The 27,171-nt window shown below is 42.8% G+C and overlaps 1 protein-coding gene and 1 non-coding gene across 2 annotated transcripts in view; both read right to left on the reverse strand.

Moving 5' to 3' along the window:
- The window catches only part of ola1 (Obg-like ATPase 1), a 225,852-nt gene that overhangs the window by 115,403 nt on the left and 83,278 nt on the right, over positions 1-27,171 (reverse strand). The window lies entirely within an intron of this gene.
- trnak-cuu (transfer RNA lysine (anticodon CUU)) lies at positions 12,704-12,777 on the reverse strand. Its single transcript has one exon. It is a non-coding gene; the product is annotated as a tRNA-Lys (tRNA).

Here is a 27,171-nt window from a genome sequence, read left to right on the forward strand (position 1 = left end):
ATGCAACATTCTCTATCCTTCCTATCGCATTTGTATCCTGAAACATTAAGCTGGCAGTCTTGCCCATCCCTGAGCCACATCTCTGTAGTTACTATGATATCCCACTCCCATGTTCTTAAGCGTACCCAGAGTTCATCTGCCTTCCCTGTTAGGCCTCTTGCATTGAAATAAATGCAGTTCATCACTCCTACCTTGTTCTCTTATTTGTTCCTGCCTGCCCTGACTGTTTGACTCGCTCCTTTTCGCAACTGTACCAGTCTCCGATTGATCTCTTTGCTCACTACTTCCCTGGGTCCCTGCTCACCCCACACTTACTAGTTTAAATCCTCCTGAGCAGCTCTAGCAAATCTCCCTGCCATTACATTGGTCCCCTTCCAATTCAGGTACAATCCGCCCTTCTTGTAAAGGTCACTTCCACCCCAAAGAGATTCCAATGACCCAGAACCCTTCTCCTCTGCAGCAGCTCCTCAGCTATGCATTCATCTGCTCTATCCTTCTATTCCTACCCTCACTAGCTTGTAGCACCGGAATTAATCCAGATATCACTACTCTCGAGGGCCTCCTTTTGAAATTCCTGCCTAATTTTCTATAGTCTCCCTTCAGAATCTCATCCTTTTCCCTTCCTATGTTGTTAGTTCCAATGTGTACCATGACCTCCTGCTGGTCCCTCTGACCTTTGAGAACATTCTGCACCCTCTCAGAGATATCCTTGACCCTGGCACCAGGGAGGCAACACACCACTCTGATTTTTCGCTGCTGGCTGCAGAAACGTCCGTTCTCTGCCTTCAGAGTCCCCTATCACAACTGATCGCTTGGAACCCAACCGGCCCTCATTATATTAGAGTCAGTCCCAATACGAAAACCTTGGCTGTACGAGCTACATTCCCCTGAGAGTCCATCACCTTCTAAATTTTCCAAAACAGCGTATTTATTTGAGGTGGGGATAGACGCAGCAGACCCCTCCTACCTTTTCTGGAGTTTACCCACCTACCGAACTGTATCTGCGGCTTTTCTCCCTTTCTATAACTGCCACCCATCACATCCCCAGCTCTTGTAAATTCCTCATTGCCTCTCACTGCTGCTCCAACGGATCCATGTGATCTGATAGGATTTGCAACCAAAGACACTTCCTGCACACACAATCATCAGTAACATGTAAACTCTCCCTAAACTCCCACATCTGACAGGAAGAGCACATCTACTAAAGGCCATCTTTGCTTCTTCACAATCTACAGACCCAGAAAATAGCACAATCTTGTTGCTCTTTAAAAAAGTTGCTCCAGACTAATGTAGTATTTATGGTTCATATTTTTAAAATTTAATCAAGAGACAGATCTCAGTATAACATATAATAAAGAAAGAACCCATTCTACTCGCTGTGGACTTACAGCAAGGTTACATTTCTGAACCCTTTAAAGTTTCACAATATCCTTCCAACAGGAAGGAGACCAGAATTGCACACACTACTCCCAAAGTGGCTTAACCAATGTCCTGTACAACTGCAACATAACCTCCCAAGTCCAATAAAGGAAAACAAACCAAACACCTTTTTAACTATCCTGTCTACCTGCGACTCCACTTTTAAGGAACTATGAACCTGCACTCCAAGGACCCTTTGTTCAGCAACACTCTCTAGGGCCTTACCATTAAGTGTATAAACCCTGCTCTGATTTGCTCTTTCAAAATGCAGCACCCCACATTTATCTAAATTAAATTGTCTGCCACTCCTCCACCCACTGGCTCATCTGATCACATTCCTGTTGTACTCTTGAGGTAACCTTCTTTGCTATCCACTACACCTCCAATTTTGGTGTCATCTACAAACTTACTAACTATACCTCCTTTGTTCACATCCAAATCATTTATACAATGACAAAAAGCAGTGAACCCAGCACCGGTCCTTGTGGCATAGGCTTCCAGTCTGAAAAGCAACCCTCCACCGTCACCCTCTGTCTTCTACATTCGCGCCAGTTCTATATCCAAATGGCTAAGAAACCTTGCTAACCAGCCTACCACAAGGAACCCTGTCGAACGTCTTACTGAAATCCATATAGATCGCATCCACCACTCTGCCCTCATCAATCCTCTTCGTTACTTTTTCAAAAATCTCAATCAAGATTGTGAAACTTGATTTCCCATGTACAACACCATGCTGACAATCCCTAATCAGTCCTTGCCTTTCTAAATACATGTAAATCCTGTCCCTCAGGATTCCCTCCAGCAACTTGCCCACCACTAATGTCAGGCTCACTGGTCTATAGTACTTGGCTTATCCTTACCACCTTTCTTAAATCATAGCACCACATTGGCCAACCGAGTCTTCCAGCACCTCACCTATGGTAAATGTATCATCACCAGTTGATGATAAAAATATCTCAGCACAGGGCCCAACAATCACTTCCCAGCTTCCCACAGATTTCTAGGGTACACCTGATCAGGGTGCTGGGGATTTATCCACTTTTATGACATGTTACAAATGATAATTTCTAAATGCAACCAAACTCTAGACTTGCAAGTTCCATCCTGAATTTATAAAGTTAAGGACCTTGAAAATTCAGTTGATGATAGATGAATTAGACTCAGAGTCAAATGTACAGCATGGAAACTGATCCTTCAGTCCAACTCATCCAGACCGATCAGGTATCCTAAATACATCTAGCCCCATTTGCCAGCATTTGACCCATATCCCTCTATACCCTTCCTATTCACACCCATCCAGGTGCCTTTTAAACGTTGTAATTGTACCAACCACCGCCATTTCCTCTGGCAGCTCATTCCATAAATGCGCCACCCTCTGAGTGAAAAAGTTGCCTCTTCGATCCATTTTAAATCTTCCCCTTTCACCTTAAGCATGTGCTCTCTCGTTTTGCATTCCCCCCATCCTGGGGAAAAGACCTTGTCCATGCCCCTCTTGATTTTATAAACCCTATAAGGTCACCTTTCAGCCTCTGACACTCCAGGGATAGTAGCCTATCCAGCCTCTCCCTGTAGCTCAAATCGTCCATCATCCTTGCAAATCTTTTCTGAACCCTTTCAAGTTTCACAACATGCTTCCTAAAGCAGGGAGACCAGAACTGAACTCAGTATTCCAAAAATGATCTAGCCAATGTCCTGGACAGCTGCAACATGACCTCCCAGCACCTATGTCAATGCACTAACCAATAAAGGCAGCAAATCAAATCCCCTTCCTCACCATCAGGCCTACTTGGGTCTCCACTTTCAAGGAATTATGAGACTGCATTCCAAGGTGTCTTTGTTCAACAACACTGCCCAGGACCTTACCTGCCCAGATTTGGTCTTTCCAAAATGGAGCACCTCACATTTATCTACGTTAACTCCATTCACCACTCCTCAAACCATTCGACCAAGATCCCGGGGTCCTCTAAGGTAATCATCTTCACTGTCCACTATGACTAAAAATTGTTCTCGAGAAATCTATAGTATTATACTGGGTCTTTAATAATTGGCTGCCACAATGAATATCTTTACACATGATTTGACTTCAATACTTACTTTTCTTCTTGAGGCAGTTATTTTATTTTCTTGAGGGCTTACTGGTGCCACCCTTGACTGAAAATAGCCCTGTCAAGGGAACCTATTCTGACTTCTCTTCTGATATTCAGCCATCTCTAGATAGTACTGTGTAACACTGCTGGAGCTGAGTGACTAAGAGAAAAGATAACCTGAACAATAGAAAGAAGATTGATGAATAGGTGTTCCTTGATAACACTATTCAGGAGTCTTTCTATCCCTTTGTTGCTGATTGAGTGAAAACTAATAAAGCAGGAACTGGTTGGTTTGCATTTGTCTTTCATTTGTGGATTGGACAGACTTGTGCAATTTTCCACATTATCTGGCAATCACCAATCTCAGATCTGTACCAAGAACGCTTTGGTAACAGCGGGACTCATTCGAACATAATTTTTGCCAGTGCAAATCAGGCTTTTCTTGGAGTGAGCCAAACTAGCAGGATGCTGAACACCATAAAGATGTGAATAAAGATTCTAGAAGAAAGCCTGAAGTCGACTGCCCACTTACACTTTTTGCTAAAGACACCTCTTGTCCATTGACACAGTTGAGGATGAACATATTCATTGAGCTACATTCACTACATCCAGTTGTCTAACTGCCATGCTTTTTATTGTCTGTAGTGGGGCAAGAAATTTGCTTTTATTCGTTGGTTGTGAAACCACTTAGCTGGGTGTACAATCTATTATTTTTAGCATCCATGCACATGAATAAACTTGTACTTCTATAGCACCTTTCACAAACATTCCAAAGCAACTTACAGCCAATTATGTACCTCTGAAGCAAAATAGAAACTGCTGGAAATGTTCAGCAGGTCTGGCAGCATCTGTGGAGAGAAATTAACTGTTTTCTCTCCACAGATGTTGCCTGACCTACTGAGCTTTACCAGCAATTTTTATTTTTGTTTCTGATTTCCAGCATCCACAATTCTTCGGTTTTTGTTATGTATTTCTGAAGCGTAGTCACTCTTGTAAAACAGGAAACAGCTAAGTTGAGCATAGCATCTTCATATAAACTGCAAATATTATAATAATAAACTGATAATCTATTCCATGTTGCTAATAAATGTTGGTCAAGAGAACTCAAGTATTCCTCTTGAGATTAGTGTCATGGGATCTTTTGCCTGATGGGGCATCCAAACCTCATCCAAAAGATGACATCAAATTGTGCAGCAGCCCTGGGCATTAAGCTAATGTTAGCCTAGATCACTATGCAGAAAGTTCATGAATGCAGGTAAAAGAAAGGGTTTGCATTGATATAATGCTTTCCCTGATTTCTAGAAATCCTTGAGTGCTGTATAGCCAATTAAACACTTCTGAAGTGTATACAATCTTTTAATGTTGCCCCATATTTGGGCATAAGTGTTAAATATGCATAAAGTCATCCAAACTATCAATTTTTTTTAATACTCAGCTGACAATGTTATGCAGAAAGACAATTTGAAAACAAGCATTTGGAATTCTAACAAAAACTGCCACAGCCTAAATAATCAGGACAAATAAAATAGTTTAAAGAGGGTTTTTTATTTGCTCTTTCCCAAATGCATAACGCCACGCTGTAAAAGTACAAAATATAAAGTTTAACAAAATATACATATTTAAATCTGCCTTTTTCACAAATTATTTGGAAAAAAAATATCTCTACACATTGTTATAAACAGTTAACAAAATTTTTTTCCCTTGGGCTGATTACATGGATTGAGACATGTTTAGGTAGCAGATCTAGTATCAACACCGAGCAAAGGATGAGCAGATACAGGATGAGAACCAAATACGATTTAGAGTCTTAGAGATGTACAGCACGGAAACAGATCCTTTGGTCCAACTCGTCTACGCCGACCTGATATCCTATCCTAATCTAGTCGCATTTGACAGCACTTGACCCATATTCCTCTAAACCCTTCCTATTCATACAACATTTAAGAGGCATCGAATGGGTGTAATTGTACCAGCCTCCACCACTTCCTCTAGCAGCTCATTCTATACATGCACAATGCTCTGCATGAAAAAGACTCCTAAGGTCCCTTTTAAATTTTTCCCCTCCCACCCTAAACCTCTGCCCTCTAGTTCTGGACTCCCCCAACCCAGGGAAAAGACCTTATCTATTTATCCTATCCATGCCCCTCAATTTTATAAGCCTCCATAAGGTCACCCCTTAGCCTTTGCTGCTCCAGGGAAAACAGCCCTAGCCTATTCAGCCTCTCCCCTATAGCTCAAATCCTCCAACCTTGGCAACATCCTTGTAAAATATTTTCTGAGCCCTTTCAAGTTTCACAAGATCCTTCCGATAGGAGGGAGACCAGAATTGCACACAATATTCCAAAAGTGGCCTAACTAATGTCCTGTACAGCGAGAAAACGACCTCCCAATTCATTTACTCAATGCTCTAATCCATAAAGGAAAGCATACCAAACACCTTCTTCACTATCCTGTCTACCTGCAACTCCACTTTCAAGAAACTATGAACCTGCACTCCAAAGGTCTTTTTGTTCAGCAACAGTCCCGAAGACTTTAAGTATATAAGTTTTGCTCTCTATTTGCCTTTCCAAAATGCAGCACCTCACATTTATCTAGACTAAAGTCCATCTGCCACTGCTCAGCCCATTGGTCCATCTGATCAAGATCCTGTTGTATTGAGGAAACCTTTTTCACTGTCCACTACACATCCAATTTTGGTACCAGCTGCAACTACACCTCCTATGTTCACATCCAAATCATTTATTTAATGATGAAAAGCAGTGGTCCCAGCACCAATCCTTATGACACACCACTGGTCACAGGTCTCCACTCTCAAAAGGCAACTCTCCACCACCACCACTCTTGTCTTCTACCTTTGAGCCAGTTCTGTATCCAAATAGCTAGTTCTCCCTGTATTCCATATGATCTAACCTTGCTAACCCGTCTACCATGTGAAACTTTGTTGAATGCCTTACTGAAGTCCATATAGATCAAGTCCACCACTCTGCCCTTATCAATGCCCTTTGTTGCTTCTTCAAAAAAACTCAAGCACTTGAGACATGATTTCCCACACACAAAGCCACATTGATTCTCCCTGATCAGTCCTTGCCTTTCCAAATAGATGTAAATCCTGTCTCTCAGGATTCCCTCCAACAACTTGCCCACCACCGACGTCAGGCTCACTGGTCTACAGTTCTCTGGCTTGTCCTTACCACCTTTCTTAAATAATGGCTTAATGTCAGCCAACCTCCAGTCTTCCAGCACTTCACCTATGACTATCCATGATACAAATATCTCAAAAACGTGCCCAGCAAACATTTCCCTCACTTCCCACAGAGCTCTCGGATACACTTGATCCGGTCCTGGGGATTTATCCACCTTTGCTTGCTTTAAGACATCCAGAACCTCTTCCACTGTTATATAGACATTTTTAAGATGTCATCATCTATTTCCCCATATTCTCTACCTTCCATGTCCTTCTCCACTGTCAACACTCATTTCGTATCTCCCTCACCTCCTTCAGTTTGACACACAGGCTGCCTTGCTGATCTTTGAGGGGTCGTATTCTCTCCGAGTCACCCTTTTATCCTTAATGTAGAATTCCTTTGGCAAATAGAGTTAAGGAGAATCCAAAGCTTTCTGCCCTCCTGATTTCCCTCTTAAGTATACTCTACTGCCTTTATACTCTTGCACAAATATTGCAGAAAGGAACAAAATCAGAGACTTAAATAGGATAAATTATAATGGGAATGAAGAAACTGGTACAGGTATCAAATTAATATGTTTTGTCTATATTTACTGTAAAGACACAAAAGTTATAAGAGAAATAGCAGGGAACCAAGAGTATAATTGGAAGCAAGAAATTTCAATTATTATTAATGTCATAGTACCATAGCAGTGAAGTGGGACGAAAAGCTGATACACCTTCTGGAGATAATAGCATTCACAGAACACTTAAACAAGACATGACCCACATACAGATGAGGAAGGACACCACTTCGACTGGGACAACATATCCATCCTAGGACAAGCCAAACAGAGAGACACACAAGAATGCCTCCAAGCAAGGAATTCCAACCGAAGCTCTATCAACAAACACATTGACTTGGATCCCATTTACCATGCCCGCAGAAAAAGAACAGGAAATGAAATCACCATGGGAAATGATATCACCAACCCAAGGAAACCCAAATACACAAATAGGTAGCAGGCTACACTGCCAGTGCTTCATCCGGAGGCTCGCTGATGATGTGACCCAGTATGGTGACGAAACATCTGAAAATGAACGTTCCAGCTCAACAAGCAAACCTACACCCAGACTCTTAAAGAAATGTTGGTTCAGAGATTGTGGGTGCAATTTGAGTGATTGATTTTTACAGCAAGGAAAGAGGCCCTTTACCCAATTTTGTCCACGTCAGTCATTAAGGACCTAGCTACTTTAATTCCATCTTCCAGCACATATTTGGTCTTGTGTGGTATGGCACTTCAAGTTACCACCAAATACTTTGTAACTGTTGTGTTGGTTTCCACCTCTACAATTGTTTCAGAACTGAATTTCACATGCTCACTATCCCCAAATGAAAAAAATCCTTCTTTAATTCTCTTCTAAACTTCCTGCCCTTTACCTTAAATCTACATCTTTGTTGGTCCCAATAAGGGGAAAAGTTTCTTCCTATCTGCTGACTGTGCCCCTCATTTTTATGCACCTCAATCAAATACCTGCTTAGCCAGCAAACTAACACCAGCCCATCTGATCTCTATTCCTAGCTAAAAAGCTCTAACCCAGGCCAAATCCTGGTGAGTCTCCTCTGAACCCTCTCAAGTGCAATCACATCCTTTCTTCACTTCTTTCAGCATCACCTTTGTAATTAACTATGATGGCAAATTGCAGAAATGTACCAAGCCTCTGGTGACAGCACTTTCTAAACCTATAGCCTGTATTACCATGAAGGGAAAGGGCAGCAAACAAATGGAACCTCCAATGCCTGCATACCTATTGCCTTCTGGCCTGCCACAAATATCAGTTCCCATCCAGCAAATCTATCACCTCCTTTTGGCACTGACTAACTGTACCAGGCAGATAGTCCGACTGACCCAGTGACAAACGTCTGGTCCACATTCTCTCCATCAGCAAGACCAATCACGGAGGCTTTTAATGTCACTCATCTTCAGTTTCTCCTTCTCTTACCACTAGACCCATCATTCCAATGCTCTCCTAGCAGGCCTCCATAAAACTGATCTTATCCAAAGCTAACTTATCTGCATTCTTTCTCACATTAGTCCGGTCTATTTCACACCTCTACTTGGTGGCCATTACTGGTGCCCAGTCACCTCTCAAAATCCTCCAGTTCAAACTTTCCATGTTTTGATCCTTTCTAAATCTGTAATCACCTCCATCCCTACAGCTAAGGGGGAGCACAGTGTTCCTCCAATTCAGAATTCACCCCATTGCCCCATCATTGTCAAATTTAGCTCTGGAAATTCTTCCAGAAACCTCTGCTCCTTTTCTTTTTGGAGTCAAGTAAAATCTCTCTTTTTGATTACTTGTCTGGATATTGCCAACGGACATTTTATTTTAAATGCATAATTTAAATATACACTGTTGATTTTAATTCAAAAATACTTTTAACGGCTATAAACAAATCACATGAACCCAAGAAATAAACAAGGGATTTATATTGTAATTCAAGTTCATAACACTTCAGAATCCAAAAAGGAGTCACAACATATTGTCATCAATACTGTGACATGCATCTATTTGTTTTATACATACCTACCAATGTGATTTCTATTTTTGTTTGATAGATTTACTCTCTCACCCAAACAAAATAACAAAGCAAACGGGTTTATGTAACATGGTGTTCAAAGGTTCAAAGAAAGCCAAATAGCCTAGCACAACTTCATATTACACATAACTTCACATTATTCTGTGACGTGCTGAGCTTACCTTACAACTATATAAGTAGGGAAATAAAACAGTGACACTTAGTTCTAATCGAGGCTTAATCAAAAAAAAATCACTTGTGTCAGAGAGGCCAACGCTTGAACAGAGCGAGGGAAAACTGGTTCCCTACCTGTACAGTTCAAGTGCAGTTCCTAGCAAGTTCACCAAGAAGCACCTAGTATTGGCTTCTGTGGAGGTGTCAGCAAGCTGGGCTTTTTTCTTTCAAAAGGAGGACAGCTTGATACAGAGACTAATTGGAAACACAAGATAATAGCCAAGGTGGGGAGATCAAAAAACATTCAAAATGCAGCAGACAACAAATTCAAATATTAGAATGGTTTTACTATAAATTCAGTTAAACAGCTGCAGTCAGCATAAAATATTCTGGAGGATCAAGCATTTTTATGAAAATGCTCATGTATCAATTAAAAATGTACATGGATTCAACAACAAATTACTTCACGATTCCTTGTCATTTACAACAATTTTTAAATTCAACATCCTTCCACAAAACAAAACCACTTTTCATTTAAATAATCAAGTTTCAAGTCTAACAAGTGCCCATACCATTGTTTAAGAAATGTATTCATTTGTGGGATGTGACATTGCTGGCTGGCCAGTATTTATTGCCTTCCCTGGTTGCTCTTGAGAAGGTAGTGGTGAACTGCCTTCTTGAACTACTACAGTACACTTGCTGCGGGTTGACTCACAATGCCCTTAAGAAGGGAATTCCAGGATTTTGACCCAGTGACAGTGAAGGAACAGTGATATATTTCCAAGTCAGGATGGTGACTGGCTTGGAGGACAGCTTGAACATGGTAGTGTTCCCACGTATCTGTGGCTCTTGTCCTTCTAGATGAAAACGGCTGTGGGTTTGGAAGGCGCTGTCTAAGGATTTTTGGTGAATTTTTACAGTGCATCTTTTAGATAATATGTTTTGGTTCTGTTCGCCAAGCTGGGAATTTGTGTTGCAGATGTTTCGTCCCCTGTCTAGGTGACATCCTCCGTGCTTGGGAGCCTCCTGTGAAGCTTCCTCCAGCATTAATAGTGGTTTGAATCTGCTGCTTCCGGTTGTCAGTTCCAGCTGTCCGTTGCAGTGGTCGGTATATTGGGTCTAGGTCGATGTGCTTATCAGGTCGAAGGACCCGATACCCAGCATGAGCGAAACCAATGTAGTGTACAAAATCCCATGCAAGGACTGCACAAAACACTACATAGGACAAACAGGAAGACAGCTAACGATCCGCATCCATGAGCACCAATTAGCCACGAAACGACACGATCAGCTATCCTTAGCAGCCACACACGCAGATGACAAGCAACATGAATTCGACTGGAACAACACTATTATTATAGGACAAGCCAAACAGAACAGCCAGGGAATTCCTAGAGGCATGGCATTCATCCACAGATTCAATCAATAAGCACATCGACCTGGACCCAATATACCGACCACTGCAACGGACAGCTGGAACTGACAACCGGAAGCGGCAGATTCAAACCACTACAAATGCCAGAGGAAACATCACCGAAGCGCTTCACAGGAGGCCCCCAAACACTGAGGATGACACCTAGACAGGGGACGAAACGTCTGCAACACAAATTCCCAGCTTGGCGAACAGAACCACAACAACATGCACCCAAGCTACATATCTTCTCACAAGCCTTGTGCATAATATATTCTGCTGCTACTGAACATCAGCGGTGGAGTGAATGAATATTTGCGGATGTAATGCCAATAAAGCTGGCTGCCTTGTGCTGGATGGACTTTAAACTTTATAAGTTAAACCGAATCTTAAATATACAGGTTGTTCTGTTATAATGCTTTTCATTAACAAATTCGCTGGAATGCAGTTAACAAATTGAGGATGCTGATTCTACAGTGCAAACTTTTTAAGCTTGTTAGGTGTAACATAATTACACCACTAACACTCAGCACTGTTTCTAAAGCACGGTTCTCCTATAATGCAGGGCTGCACAAGAATGCAACCATCGTGTTATAGAAGAACTGACTGCACTGTACATTGATGAAGCAATAATCTCCATTAAGTCACAAATCACCAATTAAATTACTCATGAAATGACTCAACAAATGCAATAAAAAAAGAATAAAAAGGTTTTGGAAAAAAATTCACAATTATCTTTCACAAACCAAATTACAACCTAAAGAAACTGAGACACTTAGCATCGGGTGACACTCAATGTATTATATTTTATGCTGGTCAGAAGCAACATACATTAATAGAGTGGGCCTGTACTCTACAAACAAATGAAGTACATTGAGTCAAACAACATGTATGACTTATCCAGTCCGACCAGCTTTCCTAACCAGTCCCATTTGCTTGCACTTAGCCCCTATCCCTCTAAATCTTCCCCATTCATATACCAGTCAAAATTTCTTATAAATAATGCATTTGTACCTGCAGATACCAGTTCCTCGGACAGTTCATTCCATATCTGCACCACCATCTGTGTGAAAAAGTTGCATCTCATGTCCCTTTTAATCTTTCTTCTCTCACCTTAAACCAGTGCTCTAATTTGAACTCCCCTACCCATGGGAAGCGACCTTTGTTATTCATTTTATCAATGCCCCTCATGATTTTATAAACCTCCATAAAAGTTCACCACCTATCCCCCCCCCCTTCTCAACACACACCACTCTTGGATAACTCAAACCCTCCAGTCCTGGTAACATCCTTTCTGTACTCTTTCCAATTTAATTATATCCTTCCGATAGAACTGTATGTAGTACTCCAAAACAAGCCTCACCAATTTCCTGTCAGCCACAAGATGATGTACCAACTCAATGACCTGACCAATGAAGGCAATTGTTCTAAATGTCTTCTTTACTACCCTGTCTACCTTCAACGTCACTGTCGAACTATGTAGCTGCACCCTTCTCTGTGCAATAACAATTAACTGTCTAAGTCCTGCGCTGGCTTGATTAGATTAGATTAGATTACTTACAATGTGGAAACAGGCCCTTCGGCCCAACAAGTCCACACCGACCCGCAACCCACCCATTAACCCTACATTCACCCCTTACCTAACACTACGAGCAATTTAGCATGGCCAATTCACCTGACCTGCACATCTTTGTGACTGTGGGAGGAAACCGGAGCACCCGGAGGAAACCCACACAGACACGGGGAGAACGTGCAAACTCCACACAGTCAGTCAGTCGCCTGAGGCGGGAATTGAACCCGGGTCTCAGGCACTGTGAGGCAGCAGTGCTAACCACTGTGCCACCGTGCCGCCCAGAAAACGAACACACCACCCAACGTGGGGCTCGAACCCACGACCCTGAGACTAAGAGTCTCATGCTCTACCAACATGAGCTAGCCGGCCTTTCCAAAATGCAACACCTCGCATTTATCTAAATTAAACTCCATCTGCTACTTCTCAGCCCAGTAGCCCAGCTGATCAAGAGCCTGCTATACTCTTAGATAACTTTCTTCACTTTCAACTGTACCAATAATTTTGGTGTCATTCGCAAACTTACTCACCATGCTTCCTATATTCTCATCCAAATCATTTGCATAAATAACAAAACAGCAGATCCACACAGATCCCTGCAGAACACTGTTAGTCACAGGCTGAAAAACAACCAAAACATCTACCACTACCCTCTGTCTCCTACCATCAAACGACTTTGTATCCAATTGGCTAGCTCTCCCTGTTTCCCATGTGATCTAACCTTACTAACCAGTAAAAAATGAGGTCTGCAGATGCTGGAGATCACAGCTGCAAATGTGTTGCTGGTCAAAGCACAGCAGGTTAGGCAGCATCTCAGGAATAGAGAATTCGACGTTTCGAGCATAAGCCCTTCATCAGGAATAAGAGAGAGAGCCAAGCAGGCTGAGATAAAAGGTAGGGAGGAGGGACTAGGGGGAGGGGCGATGGAGGTGGGATAGGTGGAAGGAGGTCAAGGTGAGGGTGATAGGCCGGAGTGGGGTGGGGGCGGAGAGGTCAGGAAGAGGATTGCAGGTTAGGAGGGCGGTGCTGAGTTGAGGGAACCGACTGAGACAAGGTGGGGGGAGGGGAAATGAGGAAGCTGGAGAAATCTGAATTCATACCTTGTGGTTGGAGGGTTCCCAGGCGGAAGATGAGGCGCTCCTCCTCCAGCCGTCGTGTAGTTATGTTCTGCCGGTGGAGGAGTCCAAGGACCTGCATGTCCTCGGTGGAGTGGGAGGGGGAGTTAAAGTGTTGAGCCACGGGGTGATTGGGTTGGTTGGTTCGGGCGGCCCAGAGGTGCTCTCTGAAGCGTTCCGCAAGTAAGCGGCCTGTCTCACCAATATAGAGGAGGCCACATCGGGTGCAGCGGATGCAATAGATGATGTGTGTGGAGGTACAGGTGAACTTGTGGCGGATATGGAAGGATCCCTTGGGGCCTTGGAGGGAAGTGAGTGTGGAGGTGTGGGCGCAAGTTTTACATTTCCTGCGGTTGCAGGGGAAGGTGCCGGGGGTGGAGGTTGGGTTGGTGGGGGGTGTGGATCTGACAAGGGAGTCACGAAGGGAGTGGTCCTTGCGGAATGCTGATAGGGGAGGGGAGGGAAATATATCCTTGGTGGTGGGGTCCGTTTGGAGGTGGCGGAAATGGCGGCGGATAATACGTTGTATGCGCAGGTTGGTGGGGTGGTAGGTGAGAACCAGTGGGGTTCTGTCTTGGTGGCGGTTGGAGGAGCGGGGCTCAAGGGCGGAGGAGCGGGAAGTGGAGGAGATGCGGTGGAGGGCATCGTCGATCACGTCTGGGGGGAATCTGCGGTCCTTGAAGAAGGAGGCCATCTGGGCTGTGCGGTGTTGGAATTGGTCCTCCTGGGAGCAGATGCGGCGGAGACGAAGGAATTGGGAATATGGGATGGCGTTTTTACAGGGGGCAGGGTGGGAGGAGGTGTAGTCCAGGTAGCTGTGGGAGTCAGTCGGTTTATAATAGATGTCTGTGTTGAGTCGGTCGCCCGAGATAGAAATGGAAAGGTCTAGGAAGGGGAGGGAGGAGTCTGAGACAGTCCAGGTGAATTTCAGGTCGGGATGGAAGGTGTTAGTAAAGTTGATGAACTGTTCAACCTCCTCGTGGGAGCACGAGGCAGCGCCGATACAGTCATCGATGTAGCGGAGGAAAAGGTGGGGGGTGGTGCCAGTGTAGTTGCGGAAGATGGACTGTTCCACATATCCTACGAAGAGGCAGGCATAGCTGGGGCCCATGCGGGTGCCCATGGCAACTCCTTTAGTTTGGAGGAAGTGGGAGGATTGAAAAGAGAAGTTATTCAGGGTGAGGACCAGTTCAGTCAGTCGAAGGAGGGTGTCAGTGGAAGGGTTTCAGTCAGTCGAAGGAGGGTGTCAGTGTTCAGTCAGTCGAAGGAGGGTGTCACTGACACCCTCCTTCGACTGACTGAACTGGTCCTCACCCTGAATAACTTCTCTTTTCAATCCTCCCACTTCCTCCAAACTAAAGGAGTTGCCATGGGCACCCGCATGGGCCCCAGCTATGCCTGCCTCTTCGTAGGATATGTGGAACAGTCCATCTTCCGCAACTACACTGGCACCACCCCCCACCTTTTCCTCCGCTACATCGATGACTGTATCGGCGCTGCCTCGTGCTCCCACGAGGAGGTTGAACAGTTCATCAACTTTACTAACACCTTCCATCCCGACCTGAAATTCACCTGGACTGTCTCAGACTCCTCCCTCCCCTTCCTAGACCTTTCCATTTCTATCTCGGGCGACCGACTCAACACAGACATCTATTATAAACCGACTGACTCCCACAGCTACCTGGACTACACCTCCTCCCACCCTGCCCCCTGTAAAAACGCCATCCCATATTCCCAATTCCTTCGTCTCCGCCGCATCTGCTCCCAGGAGGACCAATTCCAACACCGCACAGCCCAGATGGCCTCCTTCTTCAAGGACCGCAGATTCCCCCCAGACGTGATCGACGATGCCCTCCACCGCATCTCCTCCACTTCCCGCTCCTCCGCCCTTGAGCCCCGCTCCTCCAACCGCCACCAAGACAGAACCCCACTGGTTCTCACCTACCACCCCACCAACCTGCGCATACAACGTATTATCCGCCGCCATTTCCGCCACCTCCAAACGGACCCCACCACCAAGGATATATTTCCCTCCCCTCCCCTATCAGCATTCCGCAAGGACCACTCCCTTCGTGACTCCCTTGTCAGATCCACACCCCCACCAACCCAACCTCCACCCCCGGCACCTTCCCCTGCAACCGCAGGAAATGTAAAACTTGCGCCCACACCTCCACACTCACTTCCCTCCAAGGCCCCAAGGGATCCTTCCATATCCGCCACAAGTTCACCTGTACCTCCACACACATCATCTATTGCATCCGCTGCACCCGATGTGGCCTCCTCTATATTGGTGAGACAGGCCGCTTACTTGCGGAACGCTTCAGAGAGCACCTCTGGGCCGCCCGAACCAACCAACCCAATCACCCCGTGGCTCAACACTTTAACTCCCCCTCCCACTCCACCGAGGACATGCAGGTCCTTGGACTCCTCCACCGGCAGAACACAACTACACGACGGCTGGAGGAGGAGCGCCTCATCTTCCGCCTGGGAACCCTCCAACCACAAGGTATGAATTCAGATTTCTCCAGCTTCCTCATTTCCCCTCCCCCCACCTTGTCTCAGTCGGTTCCCTCAACTCAGCACCGCCCTCCTAACCTGCAATCCTCTTCCTGACCTCTCCGCCCCCACCCCACTCCGGCCTATCACCCTCACCTTGACCTCCTTCCACCTATCCCACCTCCATCGCCCCTCCCCCTAGTCCCTCCTCCCTACCTTTTATCTCAGCCTGCTTGGCTCTCTCTCTTATTCCTGATGAAGGGCTTATGCTCGAAACGTCGAATTCTCTATTCCTGAGATGCTGCCTAACCTGCTGTGCTTCAACCTTACTAACCAGTCTACCATGTGGACCATTGACAAAGGCCTTAAGTAGTCCATGTAGACAATTTCTGCTGCTCTACCCTCATCAATCTTCTTAGTCACATCCTCAAAAAACTCAGTCAAATTTGAGAGACACAAACTCCCACACGTCATGCTGTGTAGCCCTAATCAATCCTTGCCTTTCCAAAGGCATGTAAATCCTGTCTCCCAGAATCCCCTCCAACAACTTAACAACCATTGACATCAGAATCATTGATCTAGTTTCCTGACTTTTCTTTGCAGCTGTTCCTAAATAAAGGCACATTAGCCACCCTCCAAGTCTTCAGTCACCTTACCAGTGGCTGTAAATATACAAAATTTCTGCCAGTGGCCCTGTAATTTCTTCCCTATCTTCCCACAATGTCCTAGGATATACCTGATCAGATCCCAGTGATTTATCTGCCTTTATGCATTTTACAACCTCCAGTACCTCCTCTTCTGTACTGTTGTCTCTTTTCAAGACATCATGGTTTATTTTCTGAGTTCCCTAGCTTCCACGCTTTTCTTCACAGTAAATACTGATACAAAACATTAAATTAATATCTCACCCATTTCCTGTGGTTCCACATAGAGAAGGCCTCATTAAGAGGGCCTATTCTCTCCCCGGTTACTCTTTTGTTCTTAATGTACTTGCAGCATATACTATAGTTGGATTCCCCAACCCTTATCTGCCAAAGCTATCTCATATTCCCTTTTTGCTACCCTCCCTGATTTCCTACTCCTCTATACTCCTTGAGATTGACTTGATCCCAGTTGCCCATATTTGATATATGCCTCCTTCTTATTCTTGACACTGCCTCAATATTTCTAGTCATCCAGTGGTCTCGACTCCTACCAGCCTTGTCCTTCACCCTAACAGGAACATAATGTCTCTGAACTCTGGTTATCTCACTTACGAAAGCCTCCTACTTGCCAGTTGCCTGTTTACTACGAACTGCCTACCCCAATCAACTTTTGAAAGTTCCTGATCCCATCAAATTGACCTTGCTCTAATTCAGAATTTTAATTTTTACATAAGGCAATCCTTTTCCATAACTGTTTTAAACAAATAGAATTATGATTACTAGTCGTAAAGTGCTCCCCCACGAACACCTCAGTCATTGTCCTACCTTATTCCCCAAAAGCAGGTACAATTTTGCTCCTTCTCCAGTAGATACATCTACATATTTGATAAAGAAACATTTCTTGAACATATATATAACAAATGTCTCCCCATCGAAACCCTTCAACACTATGACAGTCCCAATCGATGCTTGGAAAGTTATAATCCCCGACTACTGCAATTTTATTATTTTCACAGATATCCAAGATCTCCTTTCATGCTTGCTCCTCAGTTTCTCACTGACTATTGTGGGGGCTTATAGTACAATCCCAACAAAGTGATCATACCCTTTTTCTCAGTTCCACCCATATCACTTCACTGGACAACCCTGAAGGAATTTCCTCGCTAAGTACAGCAATGAGGTTTCTTGCCTCTCTTTCGGTCCTTGTTACTGCATCGATATTCCAGAACATTGAATCGTCAGTCCTGTCCCCCACCCCCCCCCCCCCCCACCCCCACGAATCATGCTTCTGTAAAAGCTATGATACCCCAGTCCCATATTTAAAATATATATACGTTCAAAGCTTTTGCCATTTTGAATTACCCAGGAATTTGGGAATCTACATTTTCCTGTTGCTTTCTCCATGGCATTGCCATGGCCAGACTCTACTGCCAACTAATCAGCACCATTTTCTCCTTTAGAATAAATTATTAGGCTTTTTTACATTTGGCATTCTGGCATTTGTCATTGAGTGCAAGAAAGTTTCAGCAGCACTTACTGCTGAAAGGAGAGACAACCTTTGAACAACTGCTTTTACTCGAAAATGTTTTAGTTTTTCCTATGATTGTCAAAATACAATCTGGGCATTGCAGCTTCACAAGCTGGTAAGAAGGAAGTAAAGTTGACATTGATGCTGCAGCATCAATTGACATTTGTGTAAAAACAAAAATCTTCAACAACATGCCTTTTTTTTTAAAAAAGGCATTAACTTTTTGTACCATGTATTAGGAAACAACACTAATCATGTTATTCATTTTGAAACTCTTAACCAGCACTCAACTTCACACTGAGGATTGGTAAGAGTCTCTCACATGTAGGAGCTTCACTAACTCAAACAAGTTAAAATAGCTAGTTAATTATATACAGTAAATGATTGGAAGTAAATACTTGTTTAACAGCCAAACTGCTATCCACAACATTACATCCTTAGATTGAGACAATTTCTATAAGTATAGCTAACTCTTTATAGTAACCACTTTTAGAAGCCAAGGATGCAGATTCATACTCCAACAAAGAGTCACTGCTTCAGCATACAGAGCAAAAAGGCAGATAAAAATATTTTCCAGAAAACAAAACCTGAATTGGTAAACTTCTGTGATCAATGCTTTAGACTGCATATAAGATAACTTTAAACTTTTAGATTAGATTAGATTACTTACAGTGTGGAAACAGGCCCTTCGGCCCAACAAGTCCACACCGACCTGCTGAAGCGCAACCCACCCATTACCCCGACATTTACCCCTTACCTAACACTACGGGCAATTTAGCATGGCCAATTCACCTGACCCGCACATCTTTGTGACTGTGGAAGGAAACCGGAGCACCCGGAGGAAACCCACGCAGACAGGGGGAGAACATGCAAACTCTACACAGTCAGTCACCTGAGTCGGGAATTGAACCCGGGTCTCAGGCGCTATGAGGCAGCAGTGCTAACCACTGTGCTACCGTGCCGCCCATAAGAAGTCAGCACAGGCTTCTAAAAGGGGTGACCGGGGACAGTAATACATCTTTGACCTTTTTGAGAAAGTGCTTTAGTAAAAATATGAAAGATTAGATTGATATGAAAGATTAGATTGATATCAAAGATTAGATTGATATCAAAGATTAGATTGATATCAAAGATTAGATTGACACCTTCCATCCCGACCTCAAATTCACCTGGACTATCTCAGACTCCTCCCTCCCCTTCCTAGACCTTTCCATTTCTATCTCGGGCGACCGACTCAACACAGACATCTACTATAAACCGACTGACTCCCACAGCTACCTGGACTACACCTCCTCCCACCCTGCCCCCTGTAAAAACGCCATCCCATATTCCCAATTCCTTCGTCTCCGCTGCATCTGCTCCCAGGAGGACCAGTTCCAATACCGTACAGCCCAGATGGCCTCCTTCTTCAAGGACCGCAGATTCCCCCCAGACGTGATCGACGATGCCCTCCACTGCATCTCCTCCACTTCCCGCTCCTCCGCCCTTGAGCCCTGCCCCTCCAACCGCCACCAAAGACAGAACCCCACTGGTTCTCACCTACCACCCCACCAACCTCCGCATACAGCGTATCATCCGCCGTCATTTCCGCCACCTCCAAACAGACCCCACCACCAGGGATATATTTCCCTCCCCTCCCCTATCAGCGTTCCGCAAAGACCACTCCCTTCGTGACTCCCTCGTCAGGTCCACACCCCCCACCAACCCAACCTCCACTCCCGGCACCTTCCCCTGCAACCGCAGGAAATGTAAAACTTGCGCCCACACCTCCTCGCTTACTTCTCTCCAAGGCCCCAAGGGATCCTTCCATATCCGCCACAAATTCACCTGCACCTCCACACACATTATCTATTGAGTCCACTGCACCCGATGTGGCCTCCTCTATATTGGGAAGACTGGCCACCTACTTGCTGAACGCTTCAGGGAACACCTCTGGGACGCCCGGACCAACCAACCCAACCACCCCGTGGCTCAACACTTTAACTCTCCCTCCCACTCCACCGAGGACATGCAGGTCCTTGGAATCCTCCATCGGCAGAACATAACATGACGGTTGGAGGAAGAGCGCCTCATCTTCCGCCTGGGAACCCTCCAACCACAAGGAATGAACTCCGATTTCTCCAGTTTCCTCATTTCCCCTCCCCCCACCTTGTCTCAGTCGATTCCCTCGAACTCAGCACCGCCCTACTAACCTGCAATCTTCTTCCTGACCTCTCCGCCCCCACCCCACTCTGGCCTATCACCCTCACCTTGACCTCCTTCCACCTATCACATCTCCATCGCCCCTCCTCCAAGTCCCTCCTCCCTACCTTTTATCTTAGCCTGCCTGGCACACTCTCCTCATTCCTGATGAAGGGCTCTGGCCTGAAACGTAGAATTTCCTGTTCCTTGGATGCTGCCTGACCTGCTGTGCTTTAACCAGCAACACATTTTCAGCTCTGATCTCCAGCATCTGCAGACCTCACTTTTTACTTGATATCAAAGTACCCCACTTGTAAACCATTGTAGGAAAATTGTTTATATGCATGAATTCAAAAGTGATCCATTCAGGAATTGCCAAGTGAAAAACTGCAATGCACTTCTGAAAGTATAAAGATGGCCATTATGATTTTTCACAGCAGATTAAGAAGTGTGCATATATTATGTTGATAACAGATAAAATAACTGGAGACTTTATAAGAGAAAACTATTTTTTACAATGCAGGAGGATGAAATTAAATACCCTTAGCCTATAAAATCTCAGACATTTTGGATGTTCTTGATCCATGACTAAACTGTTTATTGAATCCTACTCTTCTTGCAGTACATCCTAGTAAACAGTTTTAAATAAAAGCTGCAGTGATCATTAAAATAATTAATAGTAAATTTATACTATGCCTCAATTTATTTACAGTACATCCTATAACTCTGATTTTAAAAATTCATATATTTTTGTTACAGAATTACTTTGCTCCAAGTTTCCAATCCAATAATTGGAAATGGCAAACAAACCATTCCTTTATTCACATTCCCAGAACCACAAGATTTATTCTTTTCTTAAAATAATTAAAATCTCACTTTAGGGAATTCTAATGAGCAGCTGAATGCAAAGCAGCTTATAACATATTGACGGTTTCTATTTTGAGACTTGCACATTCCAGTGTAATTTACTTTAATTCTACCAAATAGAACCCATCCTTCTTACAATTTTCATTCAACCTGAATAGCTCTGTTCCATATATAATACAAGGTAAATCACTACAATTAGATCTCCAATGATTGCATCTAGCTGGCCAGTAAAAAAAAAGTTAAAAGACCATGGTACAAAACAAAGCAGGAACAAAAATTATAAAAATACTAGCTTCAAAAGTAAATTATCATTACATTTAACATTATACCACTTGAACTGAATTTTATTTTCGACAAGATCATTCGCCAATAGTAGTTTATTAAATGCTTATTTTTAAAAAGGAATCTCAATCTTCTTCTAAAACCTTTATTTATAAGCCACTCAATTTTGAGAACTTGATAATGCAATATCCACGAGTGTTTCTTCTAAAACTACTTCCAAAAAAATACTAGAATATTAGTCCAAATTATTTCAATTGTTGCCAATAATGGATTAATAATCTTTCACCAGAATTAACTTTAAGTTTGACACACACTGGAAAAGAACGACATTGGGAATAACATTACACACTGCTCAAAGAAAAGCAGCAGCAAATCAGAACCACAATGTTGCAAAGGTACACAAAAAGCAAGTTGTCAGGTTTCCAATGGCTCAAATCAGGACCTACAAACTTGCAAGCAACCAGTACTGATTGACCACTCACCAGCCATTTTTTAAAAAGGTGAACCAATTGAATCACAAAGCAATTTTGCAAGTCTTCAATTTTCCCTTTCCTCTTCATAGTCAACATTTCAAATATCCGATAAGGTCTTAGAAAACAAAAGTAGCAAGCATTTGCATTTTACAATAAAAAATGCTAAAATAGCTTCTTGTATTTTAAAACACCCATGTTTTTACTTTAAGACCTCAGATCTCACCCTAAAACTAGAGTTTGACATTAATATTTTTATTTACAGTTGTGACTACGAAGGCACATTTTGCAATTTTAAGTATTTATAGTGAGAGGCATATAGGAGGATACCTCAGCTCTTCATCAGTGTAACCAACACAATGATTGCCGTCCAGCTTTTAAAAACAAAGCTAGTGGACGATTTCCAAAATTGTTTTCTGGCAAGATGTGTACTATTTCTTAAAGAAAGGCATCTGTGGGAGTGACAGATTAATTTTAGGGCAGCACAGTGACTCAGTCATTAGCACTGCTGCCCAACATCATCAGGGACCAGGGTTCGATTCCCTCCTCGGGTGACTGTGTGGAGTTTGCACATTCTCCGTGTCTGCATGGGTTTCTTCTGGGTACTTAGGTTTCCTTCCACAATCCAAAGTTGTGTGGGTCAGGCAAATTGGCCATGCTAAATTGCCCATAGTGTTAGGTGCATTATTCAAGAGTAAATATAGGGTAGAGGAATGGGTCTGGGTGGGTTACTCTTCAGAGGGTCAGTGAAGACTTGTTGGACCGAAAGGTCTGTTTCAAAACTGTAGGGAATCTAATCTAATCTTAACACAAGAAAATGTGAACCAATGACCCTCAGATCTTTCTTCAAAATTCACCACCTAGATCTAGGAGGAGAAAGGAAGCAAATACAGAGAAATAATATGACCTGCAAGTTCCACTCCAAGTCACTCACCGTCCTAATCATTGTTCCTTCAGTATTGCTGGGTCAAAATTCTGGAATTCACGATCTTTTCAAGAGCAATTAATGCAGGCCTACCCGCAAAGGTCACATCATTATTTATATTATTAAAAGAGAGAATGAAACCAAGAGGTGGAAACAGAAAATATACAAGTGAATTTGAAATGCTCCTCCAACAAAGGTGATACTTAAACCTTTAGCAATACTTGTATAAGAGAAAAAGGATAGAGGCAAAGAAAATGTTAGAAAGGAGAAGCATGAGACAAAGAAAGAGATGGAAACAATTATTCAACACTATTAAGGATCAGTGAAACCAATACACACAAATACCTCTCAGAACCAGCAGCTTTGAAACCAGGTTAACTGAAGTGCCTTGGACTTTTCCGTTCTCTCTTTACTGTTGACAAGCATCAAAAACACATTGTAGTGATTGGACCAATGTCAGCCAGGTGGACCTCAGACTATGATTTCTGATTGGGGCTGTTAACCTGATCCAATCAAGGAGCCCTAGCTGACATATGAACAGGAGTGTCAGGACTTCTGTCCACTCTGTGCTAGCTTAGTCAGTGTCTTGTACTATACAGACAAGAAGCGAAACGAATGCTATTTACAAAATACCTTGCAAGAACTGTAACAAACACTACATTAGACAAACAGACAGAAAACTAGCCACCAGGACATATGAACATCAAACAGCCACAAAAAGACATGACCAATGATCACTAGTACCCTTACATATGGATGAGGAATGACACCACTTCGACTGGAACAACACATCCATCCTAGGACAAGCCAAACAGAGACACGCACGAGAATTCCTAGAAGCATGGCATTCCAACCGGAACTCTTAACAAACTCATCGACTTGAACCCCATTTACTATACCCTGAGAAAAAGAACAGGAAATGACATCACCAACACAAAGAAACCTAAAAACAGAAATAGAAGGTGGGTAATAACTCCAGCGCTTCACTGGAGGCTCACTAATGATGTTACCTAGTATCATGACAAAACATCTGAAAACAAACTTTGTTGCTCAGCAAGCAAACCTATAAATCCAGAAACCTATAAATATAAATAAGGGTGACTTAGTAACAGGATACCAAACTTTGTGGAGTTATTTCACACATGATGGAGCTAATCTCATATTCTACCTATCCTAACTCTTCCAAATCTCAGATTTCTCTCCATAATTGCACCCAATCCATGCTCCCTCTTCATTCGTCTAGTCAGTCCCAAATTTCTATACTGCAGTAGTATTTAGCCAAAGGATTTTTGAAGCCTGATATCCCATATCACTTCTACTAAACTCCAGGAGCACAGACTAAAAGTTGAGAATAAACTCAGTTGAGCTAAACTGTCCTCTCCCAAATTAATATCAGATACACACTTTAAACATTTTAATTTCACATCATTTTCTAGTTTATGCTGAGCTTCAAAATGATCAGTAATAATTAAACAGAAAATTACAGACCAATTAGCCTAACCTCAGTTGTGGGTAAGGTTTTGGAGTCCAATGTGAAGGATGAGATTTCTGAATGCTTGGAAGTGTATGATAAAATAGGGCAAAGTCAGCATGGTTTTATCAAGGGGAGGTCATGCCTGACAAGTCTGCTAGAATTCTTCAAGAAAGTAATGAGTAGGTTAGATCAAGGAGAGCCAATGGATATTATCTACCTGGACTTCAAGAAGAGCTTTGACAAGATGCTGCCCAGGAGGTTGCTGAGTAAGATTAGGGCCCATAGTGTTGGAGGCAAGGTGCTAGCATGGATAGAAGATTGGCTGTCTGGCAGAAAGCACAGAGAGGGGATAAAAGGGTCCTTCGCAGGATGGTAGCCGGTGACAAAGCGGTGTTCCACAAGGCTCAGCCTTGGGAGGAATGGAAAATACGGGGCTAATGGTAAGTTTCTTGGTAGCCAGAGAGTGGTGAATCTATGGAATTCACTGCCACAGGAGGCTGCGGAGGCCAGGTCATTGCGTATATTTAAAGGTGGAGATAGATAGGTTCTTGATCGTCAAGGGGATCAAGGGCTACGAGGAGAAAGCGAGAGGATGGGATTGAAGAACTTATCAGCCATGATTGAATGGCACAGCAGATTCAATGGGCTGAATGGCCTAATTTTTGCTCCGTGTCTTATGTTCTTTATTCTGTAAATGAATATAGATATACTTCTTTTAAAATTCCATATTTATGAACAAAAGCACAGAATCTGACACCAGTGAAAACTGTCATGATTTATTCAAGTATTTGTAATTCAATGACCCCAGTGGAAGGACTTGCATAATATAAAAAGGTCCCCATTATAAAACAGTATCTCCCTATACCCAAGCTGAGAAAATAAAACCTGTGATCTGTAAATGGTTTAAAAACAGTTGTGCACGTATTACACACACTTTGTTGTATATTAGCATAATGTTTTCTAAGTCTTGCATACAGCACATACCAATTGTCATGCTTAATTGCTGTCACACGATCCATATAATAATCCGTATTATTATAAAAGCATAATTCCTCCAACTAGTCATAAGTAACAGAATAGTCCTATTAGCACATAGTATCAAAAGTTTTGAATCTATGCATCTTTCTCATTTACAGGAACACTAGTTATTACAAAGGATGTGGATTGCATGCACAAGTAACTCTGAGCTACATTCCAACAAATAAAACATTTATTAGTCAGGTTTTGACAACTGAAAACTAAGACAAAAAAATTTGAAGCAGTCTGTGTTCATCTAAAGCAGCTATATGCTCATTATTTGGAGTGGCACTAAGTTTGAATATGAAGCATTTATCCAAGGAAAATATTACTTTTCCTTGCTGATCTTTTCATAATTATTTAAGGAATTTCATTAGAAATTTATAAACCAGCTCGGACATAATTATCTTCAGTTACCAGTTACGATCCAGAATATCTGTCCTTTTTTCAAAGCTGATGGACCCCAGTTTTAGGTTCGCCAAATATCGAATTCAATCTCCAAAGTGTGACTAGAACAGAGGACATTCACCAAAATCCAAGCTCATAAATAGATACTCAAAAGCTACCATATCCTAGGACTAACCCACAGCACTAGAAAACACAATAACCCAAATGGCCATAATTGCAAAATGAGGATATCTTTTTTGCCAGTTGCTTTTCCCCATTCTCAGCTTTAACTAAAGAATAAAAATGAAATTATACAGTGTTAAGAAGATTAAGAGCAAAATAAAGCCTTTTAATCTAAAAATCATGGTTACATAATCCAATCCTCAAAGCATCTGATAACATAGATCCTTGAATGCCTTCTAATAAATCAGAATTCATCATTATTGTATTATTACTGTCAACCAGTATGGCACATTTCCCACATGTTATAAAATGGAATATGTTTCAATGTGCCACACAGTGAACACCAAATGAGACAACCTGGGTCACGTCTCACTTGAGAATTTTGATTCATAAAACTAACACAATCATTTAGATTTAACAGTTAATACTGCCATACTTCATTCTCACAATGAGGAAATGGCTAAAGAACACAATTTTTAAAAAAAATTATTTAAAATACACCCATCGCCATTGCACATTTTTTGTTTCATATGAGTGCTGTTGGGAGTCCAACCTAAATCAAAGCATATTATTAAATGTTCATCCAATAACAGTTATATGTATTTTAGCAAATCTTGAACTTGTCAGATTGGAAATGAAATAAACCACATTCAGAGATGTCGAGCAATCACAGAACCACAATATGGAGAAGGTGCCCAGTCAGCCCAAAGCCTATGCTGGCTTTTTGGAATAATGCAACTTTCCTGCTCTTTCTCCATATTCTTGCAAGGTTTTCCTTTCCAAGTATATAGTAAGCATACCGCAAATAATTCACTAAATTAAAATACCTGCAATATGGTTTTCCACTGGACAACACACTCTACACACAATTGTCAAAAACGTCACTTTAATCAATCGCTGCATTTGTATTAAGTTTCCCTTATTTATCTGGTTTCACATCAATGCTTCAGCTGCTATGCCCATTAAAGTACATAACAAACAGCTTGCAAAATTCCAAGTGCTTCTAGATTTCCATCTTACAAAGAAATTCCTGACGTAGCAAAGATACAATTCATTTTACCTCTGGGCCAGAAGTTCAAGTTCCACCTGCCCTGCAGGTATGCCATGGCATATCCAAACAGGTTGATTTAAGATAATTAATTGATTTTTAGTTTCTTTCCCCCCCTACTGTTCAACAATATATTATAAAAGAGTCAG

This window comes from Hemiscyllium ocellatum, chromosome 7 (assembly GCF_020745735.1).
Source record: "Hemiscyllium ocellatum isolate sHemOce1 chromosome 7, sHemOce1.pat.X.cur, whole genome shotgun sequence".
In the NCBI taxonomy this organism is placed as follows: domain Eukaryota; kingdom Metazoa; phylum Chordata; class Chondrichthyes; order Orectolobiformes; family Hemiscylliidae; genus Hemiscyllium; species Hemiscyllium ocellatum.